Below are 20,194 nucleotides of genomic sequence, written 5' to 3'. Positions count from 1 at the left end.
TCTCTATACTTAGGTACCTATCTAGGGCCGCCCCGTAGCTCAAGCGGTTAGTCGCTGGCTTCCCACCGCGGCGGCCCGGGTTCGATCCAGGATCTGGTCAAGTGGGATTTGTGGTGGACAAAGTGGCGCTGGGGCAGGTTTTCTCCGAGTACTTCGGTTTCCTATGCCAATCTTTATTCTACCAATTGCTTCACAATCACCTTCACCTATCATCTGGGGCTGGTACAATAGGCCAGAAGTGGCCGCAGTACAAGGGACTTAGTCCCACCCCACTAGCAGTAAAGTAAATAGGTACCTATCTATCTATCTATCTATCTATCTATCTATCCAGCTATGTTCTGCCTACCTATCAAGTTTTCTATCTACACGTATCTATATATCTCTATATATCTACCTGTATACGTATCTGCCTATATATATCTATATCCATTTGTTTATATATAGGCATACGTCTTGTCTAGCTAGATTATCTTTCGTCTATCTGCTTATCTGTTTATCCTTATGTCTTACCATCCATCCATCCGAATTCAGTTACTAGCTACAATAATACTGACATTTGTTGGCCGGTTTTTGTTAATCTTAACCCGCGATATCCGTGACGTTTGTAACCACTTGAGCGCTGCTAGCTGATTTCCTTCAGTACTAATAACATTGCGTCCGTGACGTCATATCATGCGGGGACAGCACTAAGTAACACACCGATCAAGGCTTATATTCATAAGTACCGGGGTTTGAATTTCGACTTGAGTACCTGATTGTGACATGCGTGGTTTTCTTTTGGTCTTGTGACCTACATTTACGATTTATTTAACGACACTGCCTGTACGTGAGTTCACTTAGCGTCTGAGGGCGGCATGAGAAAGCTGAGGAAGCAAGTGCCACTCATGTTCCAGCATTTGCATGGCAGGTCCAAATAAATTGCTCTGAACCTCAGTCAGGATATCCGAGGGCCCCGCCCAAATATAAGTCAGAAATATTTGCGCTTGAGCCAGTTTATTCTTTTCCTTGCCTCTGTATGCGAATACTCGGATAGTAGCTTGAAATATGTGGCGATCGCTTCTTCCCAGATTCTTGTCTTCTCATCGTATTTCATTAACCGCTACAAAATCTGTGTAGTTGATATGACTTCGTTAAACAATATGATAACGCGTCCTACAACAAAGAGGGCATTTAAGTTTGCGATTACTGCACCAAGCAGCATTTACCCGCTCATCTTTATTTTATAAACTAATGGTCTTTCTTATCAAATAGAAATTGAATATTTAAATATTAAGAGTTCTGTCTGGTGGAATATAACACCGTGTAGTCCGTTGTAAGGCCGGTCACGGTAGCCGAGTGGTCTAAGGCATGCACTGTCTCCGCTCGCTCCGAATCGTGGGTTCGAATCCCACTCAGGGCATCGATGTTCAGTGTATGTTTGTGCGTTTTTCTGTGCTTCTATACAGGTAGAGGCCTTGCGACGAACTGATCATCCGCCCAAGGAGTCCTACCGAATATCTAAGATCTAAAAAACCGAAGCGAAACGGAGAGTTTCATGGAGGTAGGTCAAGGTCCAAATTGGGGCTGTAGCGCCAAAAAAAAGTCAATTGAACGTCAACAGCGGCGTTACATCCCAGGAGACAGAAAATCATGACCTTTAGAACCTCAGATCCTAAATTTGAAGATTAATTTTATAAGCCTCAGTCTAATCTTTCGATCTATTATATGGTCGTGCTGGTGAATTATAATATACTGTCCATGAATTATAGCTCACACAACAGAACTGAACAAGAAGTCGCAGTATTAAACTAAGATTGTTGCATGAAGTGCAGAAATAAGCAACAAAGCGAAGCATTGAACAAGCTCATAGAAGATTTAAAAAAGAAAAGCGCTTCAAGGGGTTCACATTGATCACCTTTTAATTCTGTTTCTTTTTAGCATTATTTCCTTATTTCGAAAAAAAATAGTAGCTTTATGGGATCTTCATGCTGGCTGTATTAAGTTTTTAATTAGCGGACGAATCTTTATGAAACTTGGTATTTATATCATGGCATCCGAGACCATCTCAACGGCGTACTTCATAAATCCCTCACATCAGTCTGTGTGTCTCCTTGCGTATCCCTCTTATTTTTGCAAGGCAACGGCTGAGTTTAGTGTATACCTCCCTTCGGTACTAGACAGCGGCTCGGTAAACACGTCCCGCGGCAACGAATAGACGTAACAATAAAAACTGTTGGTCATGTATGTCTGTGGATCTATGTATTCCCCTATCGTTGCTAGGTAACAGATCGGTAAATACGTTCCCGCGGCAATGAAGAATTGTTGGAGGCGTCATTTTCTGTGCAGTCTGTGTCGTATGAAATGAAAGTAGGCAATCAGTTCTTCCCAGAACTTCTTGTTTCATTACGGGAACCTAGTGTTACATTAAGTGAAGAGGTGTTAATTTTCGGGGGGGGGGGTGCGACTTTTTGAACTTGAGGTGGGTGATTTTATGCAGTAAAACTAAAGGGATCCTTACAGAAGGGCACGGTGCCCCCATGTGATTTTATTGCGATGGGGAGTGCTGTAGGCGGAGCAACGCAGCCAGCTGTGACCTACTCTGTGACGTTGCGCGTCATTGACGTCACCGTTATCTGATGTGCAGTTATTTACAGAATTCGACATACGGAAGTTTCATGCAGAAGCACATTCCCGTCCCTCGCTCTGAAGGAATGGAGTTTGGGATCAAAAGTGCATGGAAATTAACAGAACGTAGATAGAGATATAATGGAGGAAATTACATAGTCAGGAGCTTTAGAATGTGTATTATTCAACTAATATTGTTAGACTGATTATGCCAATAAGCCTGAGATGAATCGGCAGCCTATATGTATCGTGAATAAAGCTTGAAATGTATACAAGTTTAAGGATGGAAATTTCAGTATTGTAAAAATGTAAACTGGGTTGATCTGGTTCGTGGTAAGGTCTACTTTCAGTGTTGTATGAAGGTTTGACAAGCACATCAGTTGAATACTGAAGACTGAGAACCTTAGTGCGTGTGTGACGGTGAACTACAAACTGTGCAGAATAGTAATAGTGCTGTATTGCCTGTAGTCCCGAACTGTGTGAATGTATAAGGTGCAGTAAATCTAATCATCCAATCCAAAACCCATCTTATTAGTCACAAAACCTTATACATGACAGTATTAAAGAAATATTAACAACGAAAAGCCGGACTGAAAGTGGAAAAAGAACTTTAGCCCGAAATGTAGACCTGGTGAGAAATTAAACAACACCAAGAAGTGTGTGAGATGGTGACAGTTTCTTAAGCCCCTATGCTCCAGTGGGAGCTACAGGACGATGATGATGATGATGATAAGTACTCAGATATGGATATGAAATTAGATAGTTAGTTAGGTAGTGTATTGGCAACTCAAAGGACGCGTCACGCCGTGGTGGCAAGGTAAGTACATAACATTGTCCGTGAACTAACGACAGGGCGACATCGTCGCAAAGAAACCAAAATCCTGTACTATGGCTCAGTAGTACACAACAGACTGACTAAGTGGCCCCATTTACGTAATGAGTTAGCCTATAGTTCGTTCGAAATCTGAAATTCGAGCTAGCTCACTTCGACTCGTTAACCTTCACGCCCTGCTGCAGATGCTAATTGTTATCCGCAACTCAGTCACCCGTTGGCTTCTTCTTCTGCGCTGTCTTGAGTATGCACGTCAGAGCCTAGACAAGGAGCTGCCCCGGTTACAGTGCGCATGGCACTGCTAAGGTGGGCTTTTGTAAGTAAATTAGGATTACGCCCATGTTTGCAGCCTAAAAAAGAACAGTTTTCCCTTTGCAAATTGAATTAAGTACCACACTATGAAGACGTAAGGTGGAGTGGAAGTATAACTCCACCATTCTTATCCTACGCGCTGCTTAATTGCGGTTTCCTCCGCCTCGACATCCAAATGAGGATAGCCGATGAAGAGGTCCATTGTGAGACTTTCCGAACTTATATGAAACAAGAAAAGTTGTCCCTGTACTTAACCAATTGAGCACTATCCCATGAAGGCGTATGGGGGAGTGGATATAAAGAGCCACGTTTTCTTAACCTCGGCACTAGTTGGAGATGAGTGGTTAGCTTCACGCCCCTGGCCGCTTTATCGTCGAGGAAAGAGACAGATACTCATTGGATAGGAGGTTGTTCTGGACGATGTTCAGAGGAAAAAACTTGTCCCTATTTAGACTCGAACTCCGAACCCCCTCGGGCGTTCAGCCTATATACAGTTGTTATTACATTAAGTGATAACTGATTGAATTGTTTTAAAACTTTCCTTTCACGTGATTAGAAGATAACAGCGAGGTCTAAGGCGGTGTTCCGCAACCGGTGTGCCGCGGCACACTGGTGTGCCGTCACAACGTGAAAGGTGTGGCGCGAACTTTTACCTAGTGTAAGAAATTAATTGTCGAATTTTATTCGTTTCATTTTATCCCAGTTACCGTGTTTCATATGCTTGTATTTTATTCTCAGCCACTGCACTGATTAAATAAGATGATGCTTATTTATTCTTTATTACATGCCGTGATTTTTATGTACAGAAATGCTGTATTCTAAGAAATTAAACGCAAATTATTTACTCACAGTTGTTGTTTTATCATTGTTTTCATTATTGATTAAATTTATTTTTCTCGCAACTAGGCAGATTCTTTGATATGCTTGCCGCATGTTCTGTGTACGTGCTTTTCCCTAGAACTGCAGGGATTGGCATGGGCTTTCCTATCTTTTACAGCGCTGTTTTGGTATTTGTCCCTGTTCGTTATAAGTTAGAGCTTCTTCAACTTTATGACTTTCTTCCTGTAACGATGCACCCACCGATTGTTGGATTTCATTTAAAATTATAAATATTTAAAAAATAAGTCTGTATACTTCCGTTTGAAGAGTAGAAATCCCGCGTTTTACAATTGTATCAATTCTATCACAGCTGAGCTCTGAAGTAGTTCGCAATTTTTGGTTGCTAGTTAGAGAATTGCAGATGGGTCGTTTGAGATGCCCCCGACTGTATGGCCACTTGCTGACGGCAATAAAGTGGTGATGGACACAATTAAAAAACATTTAGAAATGTTACAGCAGAAATTCAATACGTATTTTGGAGAGAGTGTACAAGATTTCGACTGGGTTCGTGATCCATTTGTTGTGAATTCAGAACAACTTCCGATTAATATACAAGAGGAACTGGCAGATTTAAAAGCAGACAGAACATTGAAACTAAAACTTCTCGAAGTGCCTTTGGATACGTTTTGGTTGGCAATAAGGAGTGGATACCCGGCTATCTCCGAGATGGCAGTTAATGTGTTATTGCCATTTTCAACTACATATTTGTGTAAACTGGGCTTCTCGACGTTAACTGAAATTAAGACATCAAAGAGGGAGAGGCTCAAATCCATCGAGAAGAAATGAGACTTGCGTTGTCAACGATTCCACCACGGATCAGTCGCCTGTGTGCAGCTAAACAGGTACAAGTATCACATTGAAGGCAAGAGTAGAATTATTTACTTTAATACTAATAGAAGTGTATTTTCTACACTCTACGGCGAATTAAAGTTCATTAATTGTTAATAATTGCACGAGTCGACTTCTCTTTAATGATAATAAAATAACAATATAATAATATTATATTAATAAGTTGATCACTTTACGTATTTATATTAATTGTCTGATATCATGCGTTTTCGAGGGGAATAACATTTTGGTGTGCCGTGTTGAGTCATGGTGTGCCGCGAGTAGAAAAGGTTGCGGAACGCTGGTCTAATGCATGAATTTTCTTTGCCTGCTCGAACACTGGGCTCGTTGGTTCGAATCCAATTCGAGACATGGATGTCTGTGTGTATTTGTTCTACGCTTGTGTTGTTCTGTGTACAGATAGAGGCATTGCGATGGCCTGATCCCCCGTCCAAGGAATCCTACAGACTGTGTATAGAATTAAGAAACTTAAAAGCTGCCAAGGTTCAACAAAGGGCTACCGAGCCATAGATCGATAGATAGATAGATAGATAGAGACGTGAATCAAATTAGTAACTGAATCGCCTGGGGGGCTGAAACTTCTTCGGCAGCTAAGCATGACAGGTTGCATGTCAGCAGGCGGTGTCCATCCCAGTAGGTTGCACCTGCTGAGGAACGTACTCTGAAGTCCTAACGGCGGTGATTATGAAAATTGCTTATAGGACGTGACGTCATTCAGTCTGTACGTTTCGGAGCAACGAACTTTTTCCATCTTCAGGTTTTCTACTACGTATTTCATCTTATTTCAGTGATATGTGACTCATTTATTGTAGTATCCCTGAACAACAGCTCTCACTTCTGCTGTCCTGTAGACTGAATCGGCAATAGGAGTTCTACAGAGAAACGTTTATTGTATTCTTGTCATGCTTTCTCCTTGTATTCTGTCGTCCCCACTTTACCCACTATCCTTCGCCGTTTCCGTCATTATTTCCTCGTCCACGACACTTCCGGTTTCAACTACAGTTCGTAAGACTGTTGCGGCGTCAGCCCTCATTTTTGAGGTCTATCAGCAGTCTTCTTACACAAAGACTAGGAAAACACCCATTTGTAGAGTGCCCACACAAGACTGGCCGTGATGTGACGGGTGTATAGAGGATAACTGCTTTAAAAGGCGCTGTAACCAGTTGACTATTCTGAGTGATCCTAGATTCTGTCGTAAAGACAAACCCTTCAAGGGGAATGGAGCTAAAAATGTCATTAAAATTGCAGAGAGATGGAGACGAAAAGATGTCCGAAGTTAAAAGCAGTGAACGAACCAAACACAATATCCGTCTACTTTACCGACTGAGGCACCATCATGAGTTGCCCACGCAAGCTTGCGGTAGTAACGTCCGATGTAAGTAAGTTTAACTTTCAAAATGACATACGAAGTATGCTGAAAATAGAATACAGTAATGTCACGGTAGCCGAGCGGTCTAAGGCATGCACTGTCTTCGCTCGCTCGGAAGCCGGAATCGTGGGTTCGAATCCCACACAAGGCATAGATGTTTGATATGTGTATATGTTTATTCTGTGTTTATATTGCCCTGTGTTTAGGTAGTGGCTTTGCGACGAGCTGCTCACCCGCCCAAGGAGCCTACCGTCTATAAAACGATCATGAAACTGAAAATCAGAGGTCACGGCCCAAGGGAGCTATAGAGCCAGTGAAAAAAAATTCGAATGGTAACATAATCTTCTGGGTCATTAATAACGTGTCTTCGTTCTTCTACGCTCCGGAGTTACAGCAGAGGCTACTGCACACCGGCACATGAGCAAACTCACCCCATACGTGTGAGAGTACAGCATCACGTTGTATGTATTTCATTGTGGCTGTTTTACGATTGCCTTCCATCTTTTTTATACCAATTTATGACATCCATACAAAACAAGATTTTATGTGTTAGCAAACATGGGGACAATGCGAAACTTCGGGTGAGGCCACACCAAGGAAACCGGCAACAGCAACTCAACCAAAATTTCGGAGAATTCTTATCAGCCTGAGTTGAACACAAGTTGCTGAATGGAGGAAACTGCGTTGCCAGTTTCCTTGGTGTGCCCTCGTCCTTCGTGTCTGCGTCGGAACTGCTGGAAAGGATTCACAGAAAATAATTCATTTTACTGTCGATTTATGCTTCCTGCTAGCTTCCTCATGAGGCCACATAGCTCATTGTGAAGCTGTGAGCTACACGACTGGTGAATCCGGGTTCGTTTCCTGGCAAGGAACGCCACAGCACCCTGGCCGTCTCTGGTGCTCGCCCAGTCCTCCTGTCTATTTTGTACCGAGTTTCTCCTCCGTGAAATAAAGCAGACGGCGCGTGTAGCTAACCATTCACCTCCATCTCTTGCCGAGGTTAAGAATAAATGGAGCTTTTTCCACCCTCCCCATGCGTCTTCATGAAATGGCTCTTAATCAAGAACTGAAGTACTCTTTATATTTTTCCTTCTGCTAGTTTCATGATGTAGCCGTATGGCAACGGAATCCATAAGCTCTTCCCAGAACTTGTTTCTTTGTCATGCTGCGTTGCATGATTCATGTTTGGGAAAAGATCGAGGGAAAGATATTGTAAGCTGCATAATACCTATTGTGTTTCTGGACATTATGCGTCGTCCTCTTTCTATTTAGGAGCCGGGATAGCGTAGTCGGTACAGCGACTGGATACGGGCTCCACGAGTTCGAGTCCCACTAGGGTAAAAAATTGTCTCTTCTTCACGTCGTCCAGACCTGCACTAGGGTCCACCCAGCCTCCTATCCAGTGGGTACTGGGGGCTCTTTCCCCGAGGATACAGCGGCTGGGGCGTGAAGCTATCCACTCACCTACAGCTAATGCCGAGGTCAAGAAAATGTGAATCTATACATCCACTCTGACATACGCCTTCATGTTGTAGTGCTTAATTAAACACAGTAACAACCGGTAGCGTAGTTGGTTGAGGCACTATGATACAAGCCGGAAGATCTCGGGTTCGAGTCCCGATGAGGTCATTGGATTTTTTCAGTTGACCTTATCCTTTCAGCCGCACTAGGCCCTGGGGCGACTCGGCCTCTTAACAGAATTGAGTACCAGGAATCTTCCTGGGGGATAAAGGGCGGCCGGCGCGTAAGGCTGACAACCTCACCGCCAACTGTGTGCCGAGTGTCTAGAGAAAATATGGCAGCCTCGACGTCTCGCAACCCTATGGGCCTTCACGGTCTGTTACAGGGATAGCTTTACCTTTTAGCTTTTTATAACATCGGTATGGGCGGTTAGCTATATTAACAATATGTTCGTATAAGCAATAAATTAGCATGGAAGATTACTGAAGAAGTGGTATAGTTCTCTGTATAGTGGCCCTAGTTCAGTCTGCTTCACACGGCGACGTACCGTCCGGACCACTATCGCAGTCGTGACCTCAGAGTTGCCTAGCAACCATTGATGACGTGGCGAAGGGATGTGCTTGATTTGGAACAACTGCATTGAATTCATAAAAAGCATCCAATTTAGAATTACATCTTTATTCGTGTCACCCGATGGAAAATTTTTATTCCAGGCAGTGCGTTAAGGGATCGCCGGCGAACTGGCCAATAGGTTGGACTGTGAATACTGCGAGATTAGTCGTGATTCGTCATATCTGAGATTTTGTAGAATAATTCTGCATGCAGTTTGATGGCGGTATGTCTTGAAGTCTGTTAATCATACATTTTGTGTTCTGCGGGATGCAGCAGAGATGCGAAGGCGAGTTACATATTCCCTGGTACCGGGGTCTTAACAATGAAATAGCCGGATTGCCGTTTTATCTGCATTAACTTGCAGCATTGATGTACTGGCGTGTGTTAGCAGTTTTGTGTCATAAGGATTCAGTGTGTTTTATGGTGGTATAAGGAATAAACTACCCGTACATCCTCTTTTACTTTCGTATCTGAAATAATTATTAAAAACGTAGTTCTCACAGAAATTTAAGCAAGAATAAGCACGGAAACACGAATATTTGGAGAAGAAATGTTAGATTATGTGTAGACTTGGCACTCCATAATTGATCAGAATTTTCAGTTCTGGCATATCCCTTGTGGAGGCGGGGTCGAATACCGCCACCGTAGCCCAGCGAGTCGCAGGAGGCGAGGAGAAAGGAACTCAGTGCCTGGGGGTGTAACCGAGCCACCGTGTTCCTGGGGCATATAAATACGGGACCTTGCCCTCCAGGTTTGGGGAGTCTCGAATCAGATACAGTAAAATGTGGTCATGAGTCCCGCGGGACTCGGACCTGAGAATGACTGCGCTGTCGAGTACCAACAACAGTTGTAAACAACAGACCCATCCTGTCGTCAGAGGGTGTGTTTCATAAGGACTATAGCCGCAAGTATTCGTTTGAAAAATAACATTTCTGTTGCTGAGTCCCAAGGGGCTTGGCGCCAAGACGAACTGATTGGCCGTAAACCGCCAGTCTAAAGTAACTTCTGAACTCCGACTCTGATTGATTCGAGAGGTCGGTTCGAGCTCAGTGTTCAGTTGTGAGTGGTAACCTGCGGACAACGGAAACTGAAGACCCAAGTCAGTCACAGTGGAAAAGAAGATACTCGTAGTCCAGTAAGGAATGGGGCGAGGCTTAAGACACCCAGTGATTGTGAGCTGTCATGATTGATTGTAATTAAGAAAGAATATTTGTAATAGAAGGCGGCAATAAATACAGTCATCCATTCAGAATCCGTTATTATTAGTCACGCAAACCCCTAATAAGTGACAACACATAATGGATGTGAAGCGTTTTTTTTTTATATTTTATAATTATTATTATTATATATGTATATAATCGTGCCACCACACGGATAAAATTATGAAACACTGGCGATTGGTGGGATTTTGGACTTCGTCCATTACCCAATGCTGTAAAGAACACAATGTTTCCGTCCTCAGGCGAGGGATGAGAGACATCTCCTCCGTTGGATTCACTGGGTCCCTCAAGAGCTCTTTCTAACGGACCCAAGAGAGTAGATGGCTCCCACCCTCTCATGTCATGATGGAAACAGTACAATGTTCGAAACTTTGTGTTTTTAGTGTTCTTTAGAATACCGGCCAGTGGACAAAACCCGAAGACATATGTGTAAATGTAAAACTTTCGTGTCCTTCTTTGGATTATCTTGCAGTCTAACCATAAGAAAGAACAATAGCGTGACCAAACGAATTAAACTATTAAAGTCAGATTCATTTGATTATTCTTTCAGATGGTTAGAACTGAAGTGACGTTTAGCACATATGGAAAGAGATTACGTAAAATATATTATGGAATTCATGTGAAGAATCAAGCACGGCCAAGGAACATTCAGGCACGTGTGTTTACTGAGAATTTTCTGTTAAGGTTGAGAAGCGTCAGTAGGAGCTTCTTTCTATTCCTGCATATCGCTTCTAAGTTATTATACTAAATAACTTCTGTTCTTATATTTTTGTAGTAGCAGAAGATTCTAATGATGAAGAGCGAAATATTGGAAATGGCTTCCTTTATTTCTTTACAGAAAGCTCGAAAGTTTTCTAATTTTGTCCTCCGACATTGTGATATTGTGTTCCTAACATGCAGCGATTCAGTAGGCAAGGCATGCACATCTTTGGATCTACAGAAGCTAGGAACTTTTTCCCTTCGATATTAGATGAGTAGGTCGATATCGTTTCATATCGAATGGAGTTATTAACCAAAAATTTCTCTGTAATTACTGTTCGTATGGCAAGAATTTTATCAGTAAGACCAGAGATGCATGACCCTGGGGAAGCAGTTCGGTATTTTCTCTAACTTCATAGGAGTAATGAAAAATTGACGAACAGTTGAAAGATGCGTCTCACAACCGCAAGCAAAATAATAAGCCACAGTATGGCTCTGAGTATCGGTTGTCACGGTAACACATTTTTGCCGCGAACAAACCACTCATATTCCCAGTATCCTGCTAAACATGAGACAGGCTTAATAATAATAATAACAATGAAATTCAGATCTTGTTATTTACGTGCTAACTGCGCAGCCAAACGTCCAATTAGAAAATTGAGCACAAGTAATGAAAGTAATTAAATTAAATTTTATTTGTTTGCATGCAGACGTAATAGCCCAGAGGCCAGTATTAATATCATCACAAGCAGAAGGACAAATGATACAGACAGGTACACACAAACAAAGACAAAAACAAGATTGGATAAGATCTAAAAATGTGTGACGATGGTACATTGCTACGAGTATTATGTTTTCGGACATATCCAACGTCCTGTTTATGTTTCAAAACACAGCGTTTCGGAGATTGGATTCTGTCTCCGTCCTCGGGTAAAACCTACTCAGTTGGGTCCAAAAGATAGATCTAGTCCCTATCTCCGGACACCTGTGCCAGCTTCAAGATGGGATGCATAAATGAAACCCAACAAAAAAGCATCTGCGAAAGCTATTTTCTTAGCTCTATCTGTTGGACCCAACTGAGTAGGTTTTACCTGAAGACGGAGACAGAATCCAGTCTTCGGAACGTTGTGTTTTGAAAAATAAACAGGACGGGTTTTTTAGAAAATAGACAGGACGATGGATAATGTCCAAAAACACAATAATTGTAGCAAAATGTAATTGGTATTGACAGCCATTATTGCAATAAAGAGAGAAAAAATTATATTTATAAAATACTCTGACGTATTTGCGCCATACAGGACACCCCTTCCCCCGCCAGCGGTGACGTAACAGCATTGGAGCGCTGCCGCTGCTACGGTAACAGGCCAGTCAAAACTCCGCCCCCTCCCCCGCGGTGACGTAACAACACTTCCCACTGTGATGTAACAAGGGCCACCGCTGTAACACGAGGCAACAGGGAACGGTATAAAAAGCCGGCTGAGCAACATTTGAAGAGAGGGTGTGTTCAGGAGTGACACAGTGCGGATCGTGAAGGCACCGAGAGCAAAAGAAGTATTTGTGATACTGCAGATGGCAGTACTTGAGTAATTGTGAATTGTGTGACTGTAAGAGCGAGTGTTCAATAAATTCTCTACATCCAATACGGCGTGAAAGTTATTTGCCTCGTGACCTACACAACAAACACGTGACAATGCATTAATACTTGGTAAAGAATATTTTAGTAATTAATAATTAAAAGTACAACCTACAAAATATGTGTAAGAGACAGTTCTTTGTAGGAATTATGTTAACCGTCAACACCACAAATACTCAGTTTTAATATTCGATCTTTATTGCTGCTATACGTTTTAGTTGTATAAGACTATCATCAGGCTGTTATATATAGGAACACGTACAGTATTTTTTTTGTTCTAAATACATCTCTGTCCCTACAGAAAACATTAGCAGCTTAGGCGCATCTTGCAGAATGACAATTTTTACTAAAAGAGCAGATATTAATAATGTTAAGTAAAAAAACGTAAAGCTATCTTTGTAACAAGCCGTGAAGACCCATAGGGTTGTGAGACGTTGAGGGTCCCACATTATCTAGACAATCGGCTCAAAGATGGCGGTAAGGTTGTCAGTTTTACGCGCCGGCCGCACTTTACTCCCCAGGAAAATTATTTCATTAATTTCTGGTACTTATTTCTGATAGATACTGAGTCGAGCCAGCCCAGGGTCATAGCGCAGTTGGAAGAATTAGATCAACAGAAAAAATTCCAATGACCTCATCGAGATTTGAACCCACGACCTTCCTGCTTGTAGCATAGTGGCTCAACCAACTACATTACCGCGTGACAATAATAATAATAATAATAGAGATATATATATATAATTCCGAAAATAATCCACACCTCACAATCAGCTCTGTGTTACGGCGACGGGAGAAAAGGCTTACAGAAACACTGTGCACCTGCAGTACTGTATACAAATCAGTTCTTGGAAAAGCTCGGGGCTCGTATGACCCGTAAAATCGTAAAATGCTTGAGTTTGTTTGCCGTACCGTACGTGAAAATTTGAAGATGATGAAGGGGTGGGATGGGGTAAGGCAGTCCACTCAGTACGCGACTGTACCTGCCCCGCATCAGAGATGAGTGTGGAGCTTTCGGTGGAATGAGAATTTGTAGGGGAAACCAAAGTACTCGGAGGAAACCTGTTCCAGTGCTACTTTGCCCACAAAACCCACATGAGCTGACCCGGGCTCGAACCCGGACCGCCGTGTTGGAAAGCCGGCGACTAACCGCCTAAGATATGGCACGACGTAGGACAATAATATGAATGTCATTCATTATTCTGTTATTTAACTTCGATATTTCAGTTTATCCGTTTATTTAGCATCTAATTCTTGGATGATTGTACGTGATAAATCTAAAAGGACATGGAAGCGGCCGTGATATATTTTAACACACTATTTAAGGCACAATAGATCACTGTGGTCGCGGTGCAAGGGCCAAGAAGGCCCGCCCCTTATACATATACAACACACTATTTAAGTGTTTCGGTATAGCGACCGGCTACGGGCTGGACGACCGAGGAGTCGGAATTCGAGTCCCGGTAGGGTCAAGAATTTCCTCTTCTCTATGTCGTCGAGACCGGCTCTGGGGTTCACCCAACCTCCTGTCCAATGTGTACCGGAGGCTCTTTCCCCGGAGGTAAAACGGCCGGGGCTTGAAGCTGACCACTCCAATTAGTGCCGAGGGCAAGAAAATGTGGATCTATACGCCCACTCCCCCATGCGCCTTGATGGTGTAGTGCTTAATTAGTTACGCACAGGGACAAATTTACATTTTTCTAGAGAGGAGGAAAGCCACGAAATCTGTCAAGCAAAATAGCCAGTCTCCGGTCTAATATTTGAACTCGGGACCTACATATTCGACTTGCTACGTTTGGTATTACACATTTACGAATGTCACCACGTACTACATACAGGAACAGATGGTGAGAACCTGAAGACAAAATAGTTGGAGGCAGATTGTCAGGGAGCTGTGATATTGTAAACCACGTGATGGGAGTTAGAAGAGTCACTGGAAAGAGAAATTCGAGGACGGTACAGGCGTCGAATTGCCTAATTAGTATCAGTGAACAGTGAGCCGTGCCACAGCTCAAGCGGTTAGTCGCTGGGTTCCCACCGCGGCGGTCCGGGTTCGAGCCCGGGTCTGGTGAAGTGGGATTTGTGGTGGACAAAGTGGCTCTGGGGCAGGTTTTCTCTGAGTACTTCGGTTTCCCCTGCCAATCTTCATTCCGCCAAATTCTCCATCAGCATAATCACCCGGGGCAGGCTACAGTAGGCCAACCAGTGGCCGCCGTGCCGAGTGGATCCAGTTGGACTCCACCCCCCACTAAACGAATCAGTAAACAGTAATCAACTCCCATACTTATTCTTAACATATCGCACATGTATTTGGTAAAAGAATATTGTCAAATTTAAATATGTATTAATTGCGATAAGATAGAATAACTAAACAAATCATGATTTCCAAATAAGTATTTGTTTCTTATTCTTGGTCTGACATCTAACCTCAATTTCGTCTGTTGCCGTCCAGTTTTCGTGTAACTTGAGTAAATGTAGTTGTAGTTTCAGATAACATTCTGTTGTCTGTTGTAATGACGTCCTCTGCGGAGTGTACATTGCATCTTACATGTCCGCTGTAAACCTTTGTATGGAATTAGATCTGGTGAACGGGGAGGCCAATAATATTTTTCCCTCTGCACATCAATTTATTCGAAAACTGGACATTTACTAATTGCCGTACGTCACTGAAATTTAGGCGAGTTGATGTACTCTAGTCCACAAACTATGGAAAATCTTCATTTTCCAGTCCATTTTTAGTACACATTAATTCGTGACGAAGAAAAATAGACATCGCACGTACACATTTATTTCAAGAGTAATGTTATCTTATTTTCCATAAATTCGTTGGGTTATCTATTACCCCATCTTCCCCAAAGATTCCGCTTCACCTTACGAATGGGGATCTCATATTTGGTTAAATATATCTTATGAAATTTGGATGAAAATTGTGGTCATAGGAACAAATGGCGAACAGGGGAATGGACCTTTGGTGCCCCAAATATTCTGGAAATTCCTTGGCTGAGATACTGAAGATTACTCGTATATTCAGGGATTAACGTTGAAAATCAACCTTCGTTTCAGAGGAAGAGCTCTGTTTCTCACCTACTTTCAGGCTGGTTTCTTGCTCGCCTTATTCTTCTGTTCTGAAGATAGATGCGATATGTTCCTCCGAAACGTCTGTTGATTTTCAAAGGACTACACTGCTTTATATCCCAGAAGACAGTACTCTTCATAACCACCGCTGTGTGACCTCAAATCCTACAACTAAGAAACTGTTGGCTTCACAAATATTATAACCCATAGATTTTTTTAATTCGCTTAGTGGGGGGGGTGGAGCCCAAGTGGTTCCACTCGGCACGGCGGCCACTGATTGCCCTATTGTTGCCTGCCCCGGGTGATTATGATGATGGAGAATTTGGTGGAATGAAGATTGGCAGGGGAAACCGAAGTACTCGGAGAAAACCCGCCCCAGCGCCACTTTGTCCACGACAAATCTCACTTGACCAGACCCGGGATCGAACCCAGACCACCGCGGTGGGAAGCCAGCGACTAACTGCTTCAGCTATGTCGCGACCTCTCAATAGAGTTGCTCAATTAGTTAATCAGAATAGGAGTAAAATTATGAATGTGGGAGGACACTGTTGTGGTGTGTTTTAAGGGATCGTCACGCAAGTAGCCGGAAGCGTCAGAGAAGAGCTTCGAAAAGCCAACAGTGTCTCATCCGAGATTCAAATCGAGTGCCTCCTGAATAAACGCCAGGAGCGTCTCCTCCCCTTCCTCCCCCTCCTCCTCATCATCATCATTCTGCTGTGTGATATTTTGTGTAGTGAGCTGAAAAAGAATCCTTCCAGTCTTTGGCTCGTCTCCAAAACGATCGTGCCCCGTGAAGGTCTTGACGGGCAATCCAGAAAGACAGGTCTGCGTAATATAATAGAAAAAGAAATTGAGTTGTGTATTTCACTCAGTCCGTTAATGTAAGTAGAAGAAGCCAGCATAGTAGAAAGGGTCGTTACTAGTTTGAAAGCCGCCAAAGTCCAACTTGTGGTTATTTGCAGTTCAATGTGATTCATTGTGACGTTTCGGAGATGATAATCAGAAGGCTTGTCAATATGTTGGCATATTCATGGCGCCTCGTGTGTTTCCTAAGGATTTTTATCCTACTGGAATACATCTGAAGAACCTACTTATGTTTAGGTTAGCATATACATCTCAAATATAGAATTATAATGGTCCATACGTCATCATGAGGGGACCAGAGTGTACCATCTTGTTATTTATTATTCTTAAAAATTGCGTCACTAAATTTACAGCATATTTTCCGAGTATTTATTACGGTGTAAATCTTCACGATGGTATTTTGAATGGAAATCGGTTTATTCCACCCTCAAAAATGCGCACCTCCGCCATGTTGGTATTTATAATACATACGTAATTGACTTCAGGGAAGAGGATCCTTTTTCAGAAGCTCAGTTGTTCACTAGTTAACAAATTCTCTGCCCTTTATACAACTTAACAATAAGAGTTAAGCTCTGTGTTTCCAAGATTTCGCCATTGCACTTTTCTAAGCCAGTTTAATCCATTTAATCCACCATGTCTCTAAATCCCATTTATAAAGTTATTCCTCTAAAGGGAAGAAAGTGTGTTTACTAGATCACCATCCTATATGTATGCTTCCCAGATCATCTTTCGAACGATTTTCATTAATTTTGGTATGAACGTTGTGGCAACTGATTCCATCCTACCATAATTCTCTTCAATTTCTTAAATTCATTAATAACAAAGTAGCATCATCCAATTTATAAACCTGGTATGACTTATGGTAATGTAGCTTAGGAAAATATTTTCGTGCAGTTTTTTGACAACATCTAAAGTAAATGCGTGGTGGCCTGCATGCGTTTGTAGCTTTCAGTTTGATGGTGATACGTAATGAACCATTTTTGCCAGGCGTGTAACATTCAACACGATGATACACCAGACTTCCTATCATTCGACGTCACTTATTCTGAGATATTGGAAGCACCATAAAACAAACCAAAGAAAAGGAAAAATTACACCCACCGATGTCCATAAATGTTACACGAAGTGCAGTATACATTATGGCGTATTTGTTCCTTGCAAGAACGTTTGAGCCACACAAACGCGCACGCAACAATGGAACAATGTCGTTATGCAACCTGCTTCTACACGCCCGCTCCGTAAACACGCTTCCGCGCAGTGCAATGACATCACATCCCAACAATGCTTAGCCAACACGTGTTTTCTGTGTGGTCTTCGCTATGCAAAAACATAACTGTTTTCTGCGCTGTCCGTGCCGCGGTTATATAACACGAGTCCGCTTGCAGCTAACAGCATTTTAGAAGAGTTTTTAGTCGAGTGCCCAAGTTACAGGCTGATTGGACAAGATATGGCAAGAAGACTTCATACTGATTAGAAATGCTAGTTTCTATGTTGAGCTCGATTGCTAGGAGACGGCTAGTGAAGACGGAAAATCGTAGTGCGTGGGCAACGGTAAACTAGAAATTGTGTATATAAATGATAGCGCTGTATTTAATTGTGATTAAGAAAACTTGTAAGGCCGCGCCATAGCTCAAGCGGTTAGTCGCTGGCTTCCCACCGCGGCGGCCAGGGTTCGAGCCCGTGCCTGGTCAAATGAGATTTGTGGTGGACAAAGTGACGCCGGGCAGGTTTTCTCTGAGTAATTCGGTTTCCCCTGCCAATCTTCATTCCAGCAAATTCTCCATCATCATAATCAGCCGGGGCAGGTACAATGGGCCAATCAGTGGCCGACTTATGCCGAGTGGACTCCCCCCCCCCCACTATGCGAATTAAAAAAAGGGAACTTGTAACCGAAGTGCAAATAACCCGTTATTTTCTTCACGCGTATCGCCCTACAACTGACAGCATATATTATATATACTGGTTTTACCGTCGGCACAACAAATCCACCAAATAATTCACTCACAATTTTATCGTGTCAATTATGCATTTATTTGGGCTAAAATACATTTTCGCTACATGTTTCGGCTTTTCATGAAGCCGTCATCAGGCTATAAATTCCATGAACTCAAATTACTGAGTTTTAAATTTGTATATGGATCCATATATTGCAATTTTGTCCATTATTACAATCAATTGCTGATGTTTATATGCACAGCATCTAAGTATCACTGGAGTATATCGGCTGATGATGATTTCATGAAAAGCTTAAACATAAGGCAAAAATGTATTTTAACCCAAAGAGATGCAGAATTAACACGATAAAAGTGTGAGGCAATTATCTGGTATATTTATTGTGTAGACGATAAAACTAATATAAATTTATATATTATGATAATACAGCAGGCTGCACTCCTTGAAGTATACATGCATTATATCTGCTTATGGTGTATGTGCTTATGTGTGTATAGTTGCATGCATATATAATGCAACCCACTTTAGGCAGGAACATGAATATATCAGTTTTGCTTTCCTCTTTAGATGACGAAATTTCTGTTGGCTATGCAGAAACAGATGGAATATAATCCGCAATTTAATTCACAGATATAATAAACAGCTGAACTTTCAGCCGAGGATATGAAAATATCCTGATCTTAACTTGTCAAAATCTTCTCTCTTTGCAGAAAGTGGAGAAACCTGACTGAAATTTCAGCCTTCATGAACACTTTAGTGACGCAGAAGTACACACTTATAAATGACAATTACAGTTGTGGAAAGTGGCATATGCGTCATGGGCGTGGAGGGGGGGGGGAATAATATTATAAAACTGATGTGTGGATAACTGCGTGGGGACGGTGCAGTAAACATACGTTCGTCTTTAGGGCCTACTTCTCATGACTGACGTTAATCAGCTTTTTCATTTTATGACAAGACAACCTGCTGCGTATTGCATACGCCAAACAAAAGAATAGTATTTGTGTTTAAGAGTAGCATCTTCACTTTATATGTTTATTGTTTGTTCAAATACTCACCACATATTGGAGTATTGTTAGTTGTCTTTGGTGTCTTCTCCCACGAGAATGACCCCCACCTTCGTCATTAGGCAGTGAAGCGTCATCATACAGAATATCTTGAACGTCGAATTTATTTGCTTATTTTTGTAAATGACATAAGTTTTAAAATTACACTCTGTAACTCTGTGGAAGAGATAAACGGGATGGAATTTTAGCTGTTGTATTAGGAAGTTTCTATCTACTGCTAGACGCTGATGTTTGTTTAGCTGTCAGTCGCGTTGACCGAGTGAGAAGAAGTGAAAAGTATATATTTATATGCAAACGGAATAACAAACCAAGAATAAAATCGCACTTGTCTATCTCCGTCTTCACGCGCAACTTGTTACTACGCTCGGTGGCATGTCCACAGCAACTGAGGCGCAAAGACGCGATACATTACCATCTTTCTGCAGCATCCCCCACAGTGCGCAGCGAGTTTCTCTTTCCACCAAGAGATGGCGGGCTACTCTTGCAAGATAATCTAGAGTAGTTCGCATTTTGACCGTTGAAACTGCTTCGCAAACAATTCAGACTTTCCCCAATAGATGGCAGTATAGAACAGTCACGTTTGTGGTGTACATTTCGACGTATTGTACGAGAGGGCATTAGTAGTATAAAATTCTTCCAAATACTTGGAAGTAAGATTCTCACAGTTAAATAATACTTACTCTGATATAGGCATGCAACACGTCAATTAAATATTTTAAACAATTAAGACAATATTATGGTGTTATTGTATCAGGCTGCATTTTGTGC

At 42.1% G+C, this 20,194-nt stretch overlaps 1 protein-coding gene across 2 annotated transcripts in view; it reads right to left on the bottom strand.

Annotated features, from left to right (window-relative positions):
- LOC111871504 (diacylglycerol kinase 1) overlaps positions 1-19,794 on the bottom strand; it is a 317,380-nt gene extending 297,586 nt beyond the window's left edge. For both annotated transcript variants that reach the window (XM_023864665.2, XM_033754283.1), the window contains exon 1: positions 19,418-19,794. The gene's annotated coding sequence lies outside the window, so the exon portion shown is untranslated. The remainder of the gene's footprint in view (positions 1-19,417) is intronic.
- Between the last annotated feature and the right edge of the window lie 400 nt (positions 19,795-20,194).

This window comes from Cryptotermes secundus, unplaced genomic scaffold (genome assembly GCF_002891405.2).
Source record: "Cryptotermes secundus unplaced genomic scaffold, Csec_1.0 scaffold585, whole genome shotgun sequence".
NCBI lineage: Eukaryota > Metazoa > Arthropoda > Insecta > Blattodea > Kalotermitidae > Cryptotermes > Cryptotermes secundus.
Note: the sequence above shows the minus strand (reverse complement) of the source record. Positions and strands in the feature narration are given on the sequence as shown.